At 37.4% G+C, this 17,217-nt stretch overlaps 1 protein-coding gene across 3 annotated transcripts in view; it reads right to left on the bottom strand.

Annotated features, from left to right (window-relative positions):
• arap2 (ArfGAP with RhoGAP domain, ankyrin repeat and PH domain 2) overlaps positions 1 to 11,523 on the bottom strand; it is a 126,882-nt gene extending 115,359 nt beyond the window's left edge. For 2 of the 3 annotated variants that reach the window (XM_048185621.1, XM_048185622.1), the window contains exon 1: positions 11,290 to 11,521. The gene's annotated coding sequence lies outside the window, so the exon portion shown is untranslated. Of the gene's footprint in view, positions 1 to 11,289 lie in introns of all 3 variants that reach the window. The other variant, XM_048185623.1, reaches the window with a different exon arrangement.
• Positions 11,524 to 17,217: the final 5,694 nt, after the last annotated feature.

Here is a 17,217-nt window from a genome sequence, read left to right as displayed (position 1 = left end):
GAGGATCTGCAAGGAAGAATGGCAGAGGATCCCCAAATCCAGGTGTGAAAAACTTGTTGCATCTCTCCCAAAAAGACTCATGGCTGTATTAGATCAAAAGGGTGCTTCTACTAAATACTGAGCAAAGGGTCTGAATACTTAGGACCATGTGATATTTCAGTTTTTCTTTTTTAATAAATCTGCAAAAATGTCAACAATTCTGTGTTTTTCTGTCAATATGGGGTGCTGTGTGTACATTAATGAGGAAAAAAAAATTTAAACTTAAATGATTTTAGCAAATGGCTGCAATATAACAAAGAGTGAAAAATTTAAGGGGGTCTGAATACTTTCTGTACCCACTGTATATATAGGAACCAAATAGATTGAAACACTGTTTTTTAGTTGTTGTTTTTGTTTTGTTTTGTTTTGTTTTGTTTTGTTTTATTTGTTTTAGTTGGGATATATAGCACCAAAAAGAAACGCAAAAAAAAGTAATAAAATGGAAATTATAATCAACTACCGGGTAACACCTTACAATAAATTTTCATTAATTAACATTAGATAATGTATTAACTAACATGAACTAACCATGAGCAATACATTTGTTACTGTATTTGTTAGTCTTTGTTAACATTAGTTAATAAAAATACAGCAGTTCATTATTTGTTCACGTTACTTGACAGTGCATAAACGAATGTTAACAAATACAACTCTTGATTTTAATAATGTAAAATTAGTAAATGTTTAAATTAACATTAACAGAGATTAACACATGCTGTTCCTTATTAGTTCATGTTAACTAATGTAGTTAGCTAGTGTTAACTAATGTACCTTATTGTTACCCATTACTGCAATACACTAATCCACTGGATTAGGTTACTAAATATATTTTACTAAATACAACCAATCTGTACCAGAAGATTTATTAAAAGTAATTCTAGTAGCCACGCTGCAAGGTATTGTTCACTAAACACAAAAGGCTGCTTTTGTTCAGATCAATTTAAGCTTTAAACAAATCAGGTTTTTCAGATCTGAAAATCTGTGTCTGGGTAACTGGCTAAAGATCACGTCTTTGGCACAAACCAATGCTTTCACAACCTCTAAACCTGCACTGACATGTATCAGTGTTTTACCAGTTCAGACATGGGCACATATATTTCTTGAATTACACAGCAGCATAGCATATCCCACTAATGCAGCAATTCACTTGTTTCCACCTTGAAATGAGTTGCAGATGTGTCCTGTTACAGTTACAGTCACAGACAACAGGTCCATACGCAAATGATTAAATCTAACCATATAGCTGGACATCGTTATTGCAAGAAAAGGATTCTAAACTTGTTTTTTTAAGGAAGGAGAAAATATTTTCAACATCTGTTGTACCGGCTACAAATTCATCTGTCACTTAGTAGAAGCTCGCAAATAATTCAGATGCAACAGGTTGCGTCTCATCCCTCAAAAAAACATGAAAAAAAAAAACTATCCAAAGGTAAAAGAACATTAGAATCAGGCTACATTTAATGCAGTTTAATTCGCAGGAAGGATAAACATGGTTTGTGTTTTGTGCAATGAATTATTGTCTGATGAGAGCTTGAATCCATCAAAACTCAAGACATTTAAAGGATTAGATCACTTTAAAATAAAAATTACCCAAAGCTTTACTCATCCTCAAGCCATCCTAGGTGTGTATGATTTTCTTCTTTCTGATGAACACAATCGGAGAAATATTAATAAAAAGGTCCCATGGCATGAAAATTTCACTTTATGAGTTTTTTTAACATTAATATGAGTTCCCCTAGCCTGCATATGGTCCCCCAGTGGCTAGGAAAGGCGATGGGTGTAAACCGAGCACTGGGTAAATTGAGAAAATGAAAACTCAGATGGACCAATCTGGAATCTTCCCTATATGTTGTCATACGGGGAAAGGTTACCTCCCCTTTCTCTGCTTTGCCCGCCCATGAGAAAATGAGCTACTACCGTGAGATTCGAGCACAATATTTTTTTTTTTCCTTAAGAGACATCATGCCTTGTAAACGAGCGAAGCATTGCAGTTGCTCAGTGTTTGGATGTACAAATGAACACCTTTATTAATTTTATTTAATTTCAGTTAATTTTATTTTCTCTGGTAATGCGCCGCTAAAACTTCCCATAGTTTTGTATGTCTGCACCACACATTTCACCGACGACTGTTTCCTCAACGTGGGCCAATACAGCCCAGTTACTGTCGCTAATGTGAAGGTAGACAGCATCAAGGATGTGTGTGAATACACACACTGTAACGCGAGTGTTGTACATTTCTTTGTTGTTTGAATAACCGTTCTGCTGTTATGGCGCACGCGATAGCCACATTTCCAGATTGCAGAGCTTGATGTAATTGTAATAAGATTGTAAAAACTTTTAAGATTTATGAACTATAAAATATGTAAACAAATAAATGATGTTGGCATGGTAGCACATTTTCCACAACGGCACGTATCCGAAAAGGTATATGTAATAATGGCAGAGGTCTTACTAATTTAGTTGCACTGGTTAGTGTCTATAGTTGATAAATATATATATATATATATATATATATATATATATATATATATATATATATATATATATATATATATTAGGGCTGTAACGATATGCGATATGAAACCGAAATCGCTATACGCAGGTCCACGAACCTGTATCGCGAAGTGAGAAGGCAGAATCGCGACACACCCCTTCCAACTCCCAGAGTTATCCTTCCTGTCCAGATCCAATGCTACCACATTTTCAAATTACTATAAGTATTAGGGGTGTAACGATTTATCGCAGATGGTGTGTCTCAATCAGCTCTCTAGTTCAGTAAGTGTTTCAGGCACACATTGAATCTTGCAAGCAGGTTTAAACGTTTCTCATGTCAGTCTCTTGCATGGTCGCGTGAGAAAAGTCGTGGCTTTCTTTCACCGCAGTGCACAGCAACAGCTGTGCTCACAGAAAAGCAAAAGACGCTTGCGATGCTTTGCTTTAAGTTAGGGGCCGTTCACATATTGCGTCTTTTCCGCGTGCAAGTCAGTTATTATTTTCAAATGTAGCCGCGCGGCAGGCGCGCTCATAATGGGATCAACGCGGTCGCGACGCGCATGCAATTCTCAACTTCTCAGAATGCCGCAAGCGCACCGCAGGTCGTGTGACAAGAATCAACCGATCAGCTATGGCCTTTCCGTAACAAAACATCAAAAGCTCAGCCGAACAGCTGATCATAGCTGTTCATGGTGGTTTTTATATCTTATCTCCATCAATATATCTCGTAGTAAAACTAATGCAAGGGCTAGAAATCATTTATCCTTTGTAGAAACATCCTGATCCTCTTGGAGAGCTCAGTTCATGGTTGCATAGCAACGACCGACGCCACGGGAGCGCAAGCGCTTTGGAAAGAAGGAGAAGCGGTGCGGCCGCGCCTTCCACGCGTTTTTAGACGCGATATGTGAACGGCCCCTATTCATAATTCTAAGTTCATGTTAAATTTAACATTTTTTTTCAGTGACAGACAGCCCTATTCAACTGTTAATTTGAATACAGAAGGTTTTTATTAAAATTTTATATTTATTTATTTTATTGAAATGTGATCTTGTATGTACAACAAGGAAAATTATTGAAATTTGTTCATGTTTTTTTAATAAATCTTGTTTGAATTTCAGTTTCATTTTTTCAAAATATCGTGATACGTATCGTATCGTGAACTCTGTATCGAGATACGTACCGTATCGTGACCTGAGCGTATCGTTACACCCCTAATATATATGATAGCATATCAGTGCAACATGAAGAGCCAACAATGTAGGCTAGCATTAGCTACATGATAATAACTGTAACAGCATACATAAACCATCTAAAGTACCATATCCAGACACAATGTTTTAAACTAACCATTCGGAGACATCCTGCTGTAGCAGCTGAGTTGCAACTTCTTCATCTGGTGCTTCTCCATCCGGATCAGATTCTGGGTCAAACTAAAAAGCTTGAACGACTGCGTGTCTATGAGCCATTGCTATACATCATGCAACGTCAACTGGCGGCCCGCGGGCCAAATCCGGCCCGCCAGAGATTTCCATCCGGCCCCCAGAATAATACTGAATTCAGGAATAGCCTTGTAAGAGGAAAAAAGTTTAGGGCTGGTCCGAATACCATTTTTGAGCTTCGAAGCTTCGGTAGTAATGAACATCGACTCTTCGGAGAGAGGGGCTGAACATATTTTTCTCTCTAATAAAGGCAGGAATCTGTGTCTGTATGTCCGTTTGCATTTTAATTATTTCGAGAACCGTTCATCCAATCGACTTCACAAGGCAGTGCAGTGTCGCATTTGGTGCAATATAGATGGACACGCGAGACGCGACACATTCAGAATTAATAAACTTTTAGTAAACTACAGTCAGAACAGCGCGAGCGGGAAGCGGCGCACCTCACGCGGGCAGGGCTTATGCTCCGAGAACGGACACTGCACTAGTGATATAAAACGCACACACACAGGTCTGTTAAATTAAGCAATACTTTTAAGGTAGTCTAATATTTTTCTGACTAACAAATTGGCACAGTAAGGGTAGATTTAAATAAAGAAAAACGAAATTTAAATAAAGAAAAAACGAAATTTAAATAAAGAAAAAACGAAATTTATATAAACAAAAACGAAATTTAAATAAAGAAAAAACGAAATTTAAATAAAGAAAAATGAAATTTAAATAAAGAAAAACGAAATTAAGTTAAATTAAAAACGAGATTAATTTAGATTGATAATAACGGGTAAAAATGCTAATACATTTTGTTTCTATTATTGTATTTTCCACAGTGTCAAAGCAACAAAACACAAGCTCAGACATGCACTTCGGTCCATACAAACTCCGCTGTTCTGCGCTCTAGCCAGAGAACACTCCCGTTGCTGGAACACGCGTCGGTTCTATTTCTAGCATGCACGCGTTTTCCGCGTGGCTCGAGCGCGCCTGAGACGCGTGTCTCAGTGTGCAAACTCCAACCTGTTAAATATGGGAGCCGAAATAAAAACGGACACGCCACGCAGCTGAGACGCTCACGCAGCCAGTGTGTCGCCGGCCTTATTCAAGGGGGAATGAGAATCGTTTCGCGGGGGATCCCAGGTGTGCAAAAAATAAAAATAAAAAAATATTCGAATGTCAAATTTTCAAATCGAATACCAACCCACCGAACGAATATTTGAATATTCGGGTCCGTTCCATATTTGTTTATTTTTAAATCTAACGGGAAAAAAACCCTTCTGAAAAGTAGCTTGTGCCATAGCCTGCCTTCAGTCAAGAATGACGATAAACGCGTTCTCTCATTGAACATCTTTTATTGTTTCACGTGCTCATTTTTTCACAAATGTCAAAATTTTCCTTGCCTGGGATTAGCGCACAATTGCGTGACAGTGATGGACAGCTTGACAGCCTCACAAATATGAAGCCTAAAATATCGCTATCGCCCCCTGGTGGCTTGCTGCAGTACAGGTAATATGTAAAAAATAAAACATTTGGAATTAGAATTAGTATATCAAATAATAACATATTAGGATACAATTCGAATTTTATTTTATATTATGAGTATCTGGCCCTTACAGTGTCTGCAGAGAAAAATTCTGGCCCTTGGACAAATATAGTTGATGACCCCTGCTATACATCCACTGTCAACATTGGCGCATGGTACAGTAGCCACAAACTGGTTAAGGCCACACCCACCCTCCACCTTGCCCCGCCTCTCTCCTCCTCATTAGCATTTAAAGCTACAGACTAGAGCCCTGCGCGGGAATGATTTCCTTAACCCGCACCCGCCCGCTGACCAGGACCACCCGCTCCCGCAACCCGCGTGTTCCACTCCCGCCCGCAATGTTTGTGTCCACTCCCGCCCGCTCCCGCGGACTTTCTCTCAGAGCTTGTAAAAAATAGGCCTAAACAAATACTCTCAGACTAAATTCATTCAAGTTAACATCCAGAATAACAGACTTTAAACATGATTGCGTAAAAATAAGATGAAGTAGCCGCAAAACCAAAGCACCACACGTGATAAAAACATTGGGTATGTTTTATTAGCATTATAAAACATTAACCGTTAAAACAAAACCACAACTAGCGGCACCTCAGTTTTTAAACGCAGGCTACTGCATACACACCCACCGAACAATTAACTAAACAAGCAGTTTAAATAACAGTTTAAGTAAATAAGCCAAAGCACAATACGAAATAACTTTAACTTATTAAATAAACACATACTAGATATACTTTAAACAAATTAAATACAAAACGAAATAAATCAAATAAATAGAATGCCTTGCTTAACAGGCTATTGTAAAGAAAATAAATAATACTAATAAATAAATAAAAATAACGTAGCCTACTTAAACAAACGAATTTGATCACTGGGCCTTGCATTGCTTACTCCATATTACTATGAAGGAAAAGTATATTGCTGACTGCGGTCGCAGACTTGTGCATCTTTCTTCCATGATCCGCCCACACACACTGAATGCCCTCTCTGACGGTGCACTAGATGCGAGAATGCTCAAAATAAAACGTGCGAATTTTAAGAATTGTTTCCAAGTGTCTGACTTGTCTTGCTTTGCTTTTGTCAAGTCCTGAGGAAAGCTCATTGTGGGACTGGCTTGTAGTGGCTGAAATTCTGCACCAAGGCTAAATTTCGGGAAAGAGACTTCAGATACAGTACTGGGGACCACTTAGGCCTATATAAAAGCATCCAAAAAGTAGCATGTCATGGGACCTTTAATAAATATCCTGACGCATCCAAGCTTTATAATGGCAGTAAGCATTACCAAAAGAGTATGAGCTGAAGAAAGTGCTTCCATCCACATCCATAAACGTTCTCCACACAGCTCTGGGGGGTTAATAAAGACCTTCTGCAAAACGTCAGTTACACTTTCTCCGTACGTTGAATACGGAAGGCAGTCTGGAAGAGGAAGCTAGATATTTTACTTCATAACTTGTTAAATATGGATATTTTTTAACGCATCGTTAAAAATCGCCTTTATTAACCCCCCAGAGCTGTGTGGAGAACGTTTATGATGGATGGATGTGAATGGAAGCACTTTCTTCATCTCATACTCGTGACCCCTGCCACTGCCATTATAAAGTTTGGATGTGTCAGGATATTCATTAAAGGGTGAGTAAAGCTTGGGCTAATTTTCATTTGAAAGTGAACTAATCCTTTAAAAACCAACGCCCAAACACAACTCAAATGTTGTGAAAACAAAATGTTGAAAATTAAAGTACTGATGTCTTCAAAGAATCACAACAAATCAACAAAACTCTAAATTGCACTTGCTCTGATTTATGCATTCAGAAAATTATCAATTTCTTCAGGAATGTTATTATGCATATTTTTGGGCCTAAGCACTTCATAGCAATAACTCAAAGTTTGTTTTTACAGGCAGTCTATGTTTGGTTCAGCAAACAAAACCAACAGAGACAACAAAGGCCGCATTTACACTGCAAGTCTTAATGCACAGATCCGATCTTTTGACCATATCCGATTTTTTTGGACGACGTGCTTACATTTCTTTTAAAAGTGACCTGTATCGGATGTCTCCTTTTTACACTGCACTTGGCGAAACGTACCAAAAATAGCCTATATGACATCACAAATCAATTTCAATGGTACATTGAGCTTAATTTATTGACATGAATTCATATAGAAACCCTTTTAATGCAATAGTTACATCCCTACATAAAAATAGCCTAATACAAATTCTTCATGACAGTATACGTACGCAGCTCCGCTGGAAGCGTGCGAGTTGAATACTTGGGTACGGGTAGATATTCACAGCTTCATGGGCTCGAATCCGCCATCCTATACTAGTTTTTTTGTCATTAAAACCAATGCGTTCATCATTGATTGTAATATCATATTGCAAGTTTGTGTGCTTTTTATTTTGTGGTTTTAATGGAACGAATAGTCATTAGTCTCCACAACTGGACTGAAGCGCGCGTCTGTGCACTAGCTGTCGTCACTGACAACCGCGGCAACGTGCGCTCAGTGTGATTTCAAGAGCAACATTTCAACGTCAGATCGCCTTTTATTTAACACAAACAAATGAAATTAATAATCTACCAGTCAACTAGAGATGCTCCGTTTGTTATAGGTATGTCTGTACCGCGAAATGTAAAAAAAACCCTCAGTTTTCAATGACGCAGGAGTCGCATTTACAGGGGAATATCCGATCTGTCCGCTTACACTGCAGGCGCAAACGCCCGTATCCGATTCATATCTGATTTATAACCACATATGAATGAGGCCTGAAACCGATCTGTGAAAATCGGAATCCATGCGCTTTTTTCCTGCTTACACGGTCGTGACTCATATCCGATCTGTGCCACATGGGAGGAAAAAATCGGAATTGGGTCACTTGAACCGTGCAGTGTAAATGGGGCCAAAAAGTTATGCTTCTTGAAAGCTCAAAACCAAGAATGCAAAAGCATTTTAAGTTCATTCTACAAGTACAAACAGGTTCAACCAATTGCTCATCATTATGAGTAGGGAATATTAATCTGAATGCACTGGAACACCCAACATGCTTCACAAAGTAAAAAGAAGGCTAAACTTTCAGGTGGACTTTTCCTAAACATAGCATTAACAGGATTTATTTATGTGGAGAAATGTCCCTCTTTCACCTGCAAAAATGCTGCAGTACTAGTCTTTATAACAAGCACAAGCATGTAGGCCCGTGCCTGAGTGTAAATGCAAAGTGATTAAAGTAAGAAGAATGTACACAAAGAATTTGCTTAAAGGAACAGTTCACCCAAAAATCTGTTTTTAATAATGCCGGGTAAACACTGCACGATTTTCAGAGTAATCAAATCGCTGTTCTTCTCACACTGCATGACAGTATACTATTTAGTTGCTGTTGTGTGAACAACAGATCAGTGACAGGGGGTCACACATTACACAACATTTCAATAGGAAGAATCGCCAACAACTTTGTCTGGTCTACAGATTGCGTTTCACAACCAAACACACGTCAGAAGCGATACAGGAAATAATGTAATGCATGATACAGTTGGATTTCTTCCTGTTAAAATGATAGCCCATAAGAAGCTTGTAATCCAAGTTGTCTGTGTGGAAAAGAAAAGTTTTGTTGCAGATCTATGACTCCTCCCCCTGAACTTTTCCTTGCCCTGTATCTTGCTCTCTAATTGGCTGTAGGCCGTCACCGATGTACACGAGACTATCGCTGATGTAATTTCCAATCAAAACTATTTCACATTGCAGGACTTCCAGTTGCAAACAGGTTTAGATATGTGGCATGCTGTCAGTATGCTGCATACTATGGAAGCTTGTTTCAGACACTGAATAAAAAATAAAAAAGGTAATTGTGACTTTTTATCTCAGAATTCTGACTTTTTCTCACAATTTTGCGAGTTTACATTCTGTAAATTCTGAAAATAAGAAGTCAGAATTGTGAGATATAAACTCACAATTGCGAGTTATAGCCTAATGTCAGAATTGCGAGTTATAAACTCAATTGCGGGATATAAACTTGCAATTGCGAGAAATAAAGTCAGAATTGCAAGATATAAACTCGCAATTCTGACTTTTTTTCCTATCAGTAACTAATTTTTTTCTCGCGCCTCTGACTTTTTTGCGAATTTCAATTTTGAGTTATAAAGTGACTTTTTTTCTCAGAATTGTGAGTTTATATCTCACAATTCAGACTTTATAACTCAAAATTCTGACGTTATAACTCACAGTTGCATGTTATAAAGTCTGAATTGCAAGATAAACTCACAATTCTGAGGAAAAAAGTCAGAATTGTGAGATAAAAAGTGGCAATTACCTTTCATATTTTTTATTCAGTGGTGGAAACAAACTTCCATAGCATACAGCTGTCCATGATATTTAGCATGCTAAATATCTGAGGGGCATCGGCAATGCATCTGCGCTTCTCTCAGATCGCGTCTTTGATCCTACTACACGAATGTAACACATTAACAAGCATCAATTTGCCTCAGATTTCGGGCATTTGTTGGCGATTTTCTTCAAAACTGTCGGTGAGTGCAAATCATGGCTAAAGTCCTCCTGGGAAGTTCATATTTACGAGTTGGGAAATCGTGTTTACGACGTCAGGTGCGTTCAAGTCACTTTCGTTAGAACAAGATGGTGGTGTACATTCTCTTACACAAAAATACTGCAAGGTTTTTAAACTCTACTTCTAGAAAACGATGAACAAAGAATGTGCATCAGGTGTGTTTTGCTTTTTAATGGTTTTAATATGAAGCAACTGTAAACTTTATCATTACATGTTATATTACAATACTATTATATTTTGTGCAGGGAATTAGATTATTTTGTTGTAAATAAAAAAGCTTGACAATGCCACTGCTAAATACCTATAAATATTGTGGTATTCTGCCACGTTTCTCGCTGAACGAGCTTGAGCTCAACATGATTTGAACACACCATAAAAATCACGCAGTGTGTACCCGGCATTACTCAACTTCATGTTATTCCACAACTTTTGTGAAACACAAAAAAGGATGTTAGGCAGAATGACAGTCTATGAAAGTAAAAGGGGGGGTATGTCATTCCGCCAAACATCTCCTTTTCTGTTCCTCAGTATAAAGTTTTACAGGTTTTGGAACATTATGAGGGTATGTGATTCCTGAAGTTTCTTTTTTGGTGAACATTTTTGTCTTGCTTACATTGCTGTCTCCATTTTACACTTACTGTACACTGAGTCATGCATACCAGGAATTTCTCTCTCATAAATATCCAACACTAAAGAGCAAAGTCCAACTTTTAGAAACACATTCTGTGCCATGTTTTACAGCGTAAATTAATATATAATATATATATATATACATAAGACACATAAGAATCAGCTTACAGCTGTCCATGATTTATTTATGTGAAATACATGTAAGCCTTCAGTTCAAACTTGGCTAAAACAACATCCAAAATATCCTTCCGATAACAAGATAAATGCTATCATTAATGTAGAAACTATTTAATTTGCATGGAAGCTAGAGGATACGTGAAAACTTGCACTTAGTGTAGGCTATGTGTATGTTTCTTCAACTAGGCACTTATTTTGTTTTGATGGTAGTGAATGAGCGCAACATCAACAGGTTGAGGGAGTGTTTACACAAGGAGTGTATGAGCAAAACACACTTCAAAACTAAAGTTTGTAACCCAGTTTACAAAGGCTAACAAGATTTGTGACCATTTAAATACAATAACACAATTTCATAACGCCGTGACGCGCTGAAAGCGAAATCTCTCAAGAGTTGTTAGGGGAAATTAGGCAGGTATTTTCTAGAAACATACCTCAAACAGTGAGCAGCCTCCTTGTTGTCAAACTGGCGCTGTTACTTTCTGACGAGAAGATGTCACTATCTGCTTAGTTTGAAAACTTCTGTCCTCATGCCGTAGTTTCTTCCCATCAAGCGGCCGTTCCGGATTTCGAGTCTAGGCGCGCGGCTCTCCACGCCTACCTGCGCCAGGCCACGCTGACGCGGCTAGTGCCCAACCAACCGCGCCTGAATACAACACCACAGTAAACACGTGGGACACACGCCCAGATCATCAGGTATATTAAATTACAATTTAAAAAATGATAATAATAAATAAATACTATTATGTTGATTATGTTGAAATCAGTTTGAAATTGTCTCTTTCTTAGTCTTTGAATCACTAACACCGTCTCTCACTCTTTTCTGCATGTTGCAGCTTGATGCGCCTCCAGCGACGGATTCTGCAGGAATACATTTCAGGTAAACCCAACCACAGAGCATACAGCTGCTGGGCTAAGAACATTTACAAATCTAATTGTTAGATTACTCTTTTCTTTTTTCTTTTCTTTTCTTTTCTTTTCTTTTCTTTTCTTCTCTCTCTCTCTCTCTCTCTCTCTCTCTCCTTCTTTCTTTCATTCTTTCTTTGGGACCCATCAACTGTTTGGTTACAAACATTCTTTAAAAGATCTTCTTTTGTGTTCAATCCCTTTAAGTATGGTTAAAATCAAATACTCTACCCCCCGGGTTCACAGACAAAGCTTATACCTAGTCCCAGACTAAAATACATGTTTGAGCTGTTTTAACTAAAAGCAGCTTGCTCTGACATATCTTAAATTATGTCAGTGCCATTGTTTTGTCTCAAGATGGCATGGAAGGCATGGAAATAAAGTTTTTAATGTGACTTTCATAATGTAATAAGAAAAAGGCATAATTTTGTTTGTTTTAATAAACACCCACTCGGACATAAAAGTGCCTGAAGTTGAAGAAACACTCATGTACAGCCATGACAGTGATATAATATAAAAGATAACATGTAAAAAATATAAAAGAACAAGCCTGACAAATAATAGTTGTCATGAAAGCTTTGTCAACTCCAATATTTATGCGCAATTCAATAATTTGACCACATGATGGCGCTGAATTCCAGCATTTTCATTTCCCTGTGTTTGTTTTTTGCAATGAAGGTAGGCCTACCAGGTGCGCCGCTAGCAATTTTGGAGAAGGGTCTGGCTGCAGACCATGGACGAGTGGAGCTCCACTCTCGAACAGGAAATACGTCACCTCCACTTGCGTTTTACTTACATCTACACCTAACCCAACCCTAAACCTACCCTTACAAATAATGCAAATACAGTAATTAAACTATTGGAGGTGACGTATTTCCTGTTCGAGAGTGGAGCTCCACTCGCCCCCTCAGGCTGCAGCTAGACCCTATTGCAATTTTGGGCCCTATGAAAGAAAGTGAAGTTGGGCCCCCTACCGCACCCATTCTGCACCAAACATAAAGCCAACCAAAATCTTTGTCTACATTTACTAACACTGACCTATTATTTTTGCTATTGGTTTTGATTACTAGGTATCAGTATTTAGTCAGAGACCTACCATGGCTGTAGCTAGCAGATGAATTATTATTAAAATGTAAATGTATTTAGACAAATAAAGTACAGTAATCAGATATTCATAGAAAATGCAACATTCTTAAACAATGGTTAAACATACATTAGCTATATAAAACATGAACAAAGTGCAGTATGCAATACACTGCAACAGTGACTTTTAATAATAAATTAGACACTAGAGACAACTAGAGGCCTAAAATGACAGCAAAGGAAGCTCTCTCTCTGTCTCTCTCTCTCTCTCTCTCTCTCTCTGTTTCTCTGCCCTCATAACCTCTTTTTTCATTTTTGACGACCTTTGTCGACCTCGAAGACATCTCTAATTTGACAGTTTACCATCTGATCTCACACAGTGACTATTCCAGTGTTTCCCAACACCACTATAAAAATATAACAAAACTGCACAAACATGCATAACTTCGAACGGCATATAAAACTATTATATTAAAATTAGTACTCACATTTAATGCTAAACTTGAGCTTGAGTCAAATAAGAACACAATAGGTGTTAGTGACAATAATGATGTTAGTGATAAAACGAAAAATTTACTTATCGTTGCTTTAAATTTACACCTCGTATTTAATTAAACACTGTCATCGAAGTTGGTATTGAGGCTTTATATAGCTATACAGCAGACTTGCACATGTCATATAATATTAACATTTTATGAAAATCAAGCTCAAACTGAGTTACAAGGTTGTTGACAAGATATTTTGTCTCTCACTGAAACAGTCGCATCTGAGGTAGAAAATGCTTTTTACTACCTCAGCATGCATTATGCATTATGTTTTCATCATCGTACAGTATAGTTTATTGTAGCGCTCAGACTGGTTGAAATAATTAAAATCTCATGATATGATGAAGCGCTATGCAGAGGACATTTAAAACAGTATGCTTCAACTAGACGACAAAAACATACAAAATACAAAAAAAGTTAGCCTTAATGGACATAGTGTTTCTTGAGTAAAGAAAACACTTAACTTACGTAAACATCAGTTCTTTATTTACCCTCGCACTGCAAAGAAGTAGAGATCTCCGACTCCAAACTATGTGCGGGCGTGGCGGAGTTATATACGAGATTTGACTGACAGTTTGAGGAGCCAATGGAGTTACGAGGTTTAGTCACAAACTCTTTTAAATGCGTTTTATTGGTTAAATATTTGTAAAACCCACATACATAAAGGATGACCAACAGCATTAATTTTATAAAACAATTATGAAATATAGAGGTTTTGTCCGGACAGCGCGATGATTCTTATTGTAGCATTTATTTTTTAGGAATTTTATCATTTTCCACGGCACAGCTGACAAGCTGTCACAGCATATTAGTGCGCGGTGCACAGTGGTTGGGTTGGGAAACGCTGCTGTGGGACGGGACAAAACCATGCAGTGAATGGGGGGGATCATTTTGCCGGAAAATGCAGAAATAAGCCGTAATTTTGTTTTATTTGTAATTCTTTGGTATATTATACATTTATAATTTCTATTAAATTACTACTAGTACTATTACTATTAAAACCAATCTCTGGGGGCCCCAAAAGTGCATGGGCCCTTAGGATCGTCCTATATTCTTAATGGTCTACGAGTGTTTGGTTGTCTACAGTAGTTTCATTTGACCACATAATGGTTCTAAAGCCCAACATGTTTTAATTTCCCTGAGATTAAATAATGTCAAGATGCCAGAGAGGTTAATTATACTGGAACCTACATGTGTGTTATCATTTGGTGATGAAGTGAAAGCTATTTCAAGTTTCATTGCACTTAGTCATCTAAAATGTCCGCAGATTATTTAAAATATCTTTCTCAGATAATAGATGAATACATGAGTTTTAGTGTATTTTTGATCAAATAAATGCAGTCTTTGTGAGCATATATATATATATATATATATATATCTCACTACATTTACCAATACAGAGTATTTGCATATTTGCCTATAGTATCTGTGCCTCATTCACAGATGTACACATTACTCTTTTTTTTTTTTTTTTTTTACAGTCGTCTATCTCTAAGGGCCGCTTTTGTGTCCTGTCACGCCTTCTTTTTGCCATGACGACCCTATTTTACAGGCCTGGGGTGGTAAATACTGGTTTTACCAGTGAGAGAAGGAAAGACAGTGAGGAAAATCTACTGTGTATAATCTGCCTTTTCTCTACTAATAATCAAATCCTTAGTTTATGCTCCAAGGCTTTCAGCGAACACATTTGAAAATATGGCAGATCCAGCCAGTCAGCTAACACTCTCGCAAGAGAACAATCTGTTAAACCTCTTACATGAAGCCGCCGAGGAACTGAGAGGACTTTTGCAACCAGCGAAAGCAAGAGAAGAAACAGACCATAGAGATTCAGCTGGACTTCACACAAGGCTTTTTCAGATCCTCAGGATGTTTTGTGAGGTTCAGACCCAAAGAGTGTGCGTACTGAGAGAGGTACTTTGCGGTACAGCAAACACACTCACCGGGCTTAGGATGTGCTCTAATTTGACACACACATTCCCAGACACAGAGACTCAAGAGAAAACAGCTGATGTGGGTAAGTGCTTCATGAGAGGCTTGGGATCTTCATCAAGAAGGTTGAGGAGAGCTTTATTGCTTTTATTGCTTATATTTATTTTATTGCTTTTAGCTTTATTGGCATGACTGTGATGGAGTACTGCACTGCTGAAGCATTCATGTAGTGCATATAATAATAGAAAAAAATAAAATAAAAAAATTTATAAAATAAATAAGTAAAAGAAAGTTCAACAAACATACTAATATTGAAAAAAATGTAATCAAAATATAAAGACTCTTCCCTCAAGTAATAAACAAAAAATGCAAGGGCTCTGAATATGACAAGCTCAAATGTAAATGTAACTACCTTACAAAAGTTTGGGGACAGTAAGGTTGTTTTTTTTTTAAGGGTTTTTTTATTTTTTTAACTTAATTAGGCTATTTTTATTCTGCCAACACACATTACCACATTAAAAAAGGGTGACAGAAAAACATTTATAATGTTACAAAAGATTTCTATTTCAAATAAATGATGTTCTTTTGTATCCTGAAATCTAAAGTATCCTAAAAAAATGTAGGCCTTTCAGTTTCCACAAGAATATTAATCACCACAACTGTTTTCAACATTGATAATAATAAGAATTCTTTATTGAGCAACAAATCATCATTATAGTATTATTAGAGTGATTTCTGAAGGATCATGTAATTAATTTATAATTAATTATAATTTGTTACATTTATATAGCGCTTTTCTGGGTACTCAAAGCGCTTTACATATTGAAGGGGGAATCTCCTCAACCACCACCAATGTGCAGCATCCGCCTGGATGATGCGACGGCAGCCATATTGCGCCAGAACGCCCACCACACACCAGCTGATTGGTGGAGAGGAGACAGAGTGATGAAGCCAATCAGTGTATGGGGATGATTAGGAGGCCATGATGGACAGAGGCCAATGGGCAAATTTGGCCAGGATGTCGGGGTTACACCCCTACTCTTTTCGAAGGACATCCTAGGATTTTTAACAACCACATGTGACACTGAAGACTGGAGTAATAATTCAGCTTTGTCATCACAGGAATAAAGTACATTTTAAAATATATTAAAATAGAAAACAGTTATTTTAAATTGTAATAATATTTCACAATTTACTGGTTTTACTGTATTTTTAATCAAATAAATGCATGCTTGATGCAGCATAAGAGATTTTCACAAACATTAAAAGACCCCAAACCTTTAAACAGTAGTTAATTTTATCTAATTTGTAATTTCTTTACTTTATTATCCATTTTCCATAAAGGACAACTTTTGGGATAATAGCTCTTCCTTGATCCCATGGCCATAATTATATACACTTATTTAGAATATCTAGATATTCTATATGTATTTTTGCATCATTTTACTGTTTTTCTTTATTTATTCTATACATTTTTATACACAATTTTATATATTTTTTTATATTGTGTCTTTTTATATGCTTCCTGTGGATCCCACTTTTTCCAAGACCATGTGACTGATGTCATCCTTAACGTCCTGGAAGATGTCCACGTCATTGTAAACCAGTTCGGTGTAATGAGCAAGAGACTTGACAATGGAATTGCTTTTCTTACTGAAATCAATGGAGAGAGAGGTGATCTTACCAGTACTGGACCTCTGGATACTGCAGACCACAGTAAACCAGAATCATGTGGCATCAGTATTCGGCTGGACCAGCATCCTGCAGACCACTTGCTTGCAAATGCGCAGTCAACAAGGCTTCCAGAAGCGCTGTACTTTAGATGACAGAAACAAGAGTGAAGAGAGCTCACATGAGGAAACAAGAGTAGACTCGCCATATAAAACTATTGTGACTGAC

Source organism: Megalobrama amblycephala, linkage group LG3 (genome assembly GCF_018812025.1).
Source record: "Megalobrama amblycephala isolate DHTTF-2021 linkage group LG3, ASM1881202v1, whole genome shotgun sequence".
Lineage (NCBI taxonomy): Eukaryota > Metazoa > Chordata > Actinopteri > Cypriniformes > Xenocyprididae > Megalobrama > Megalobrama amblycephala.
Note: the sequence above shows the minus strand (reverse complement) of the source record. Positions and strands in the feature narration are given on the sequence as shown.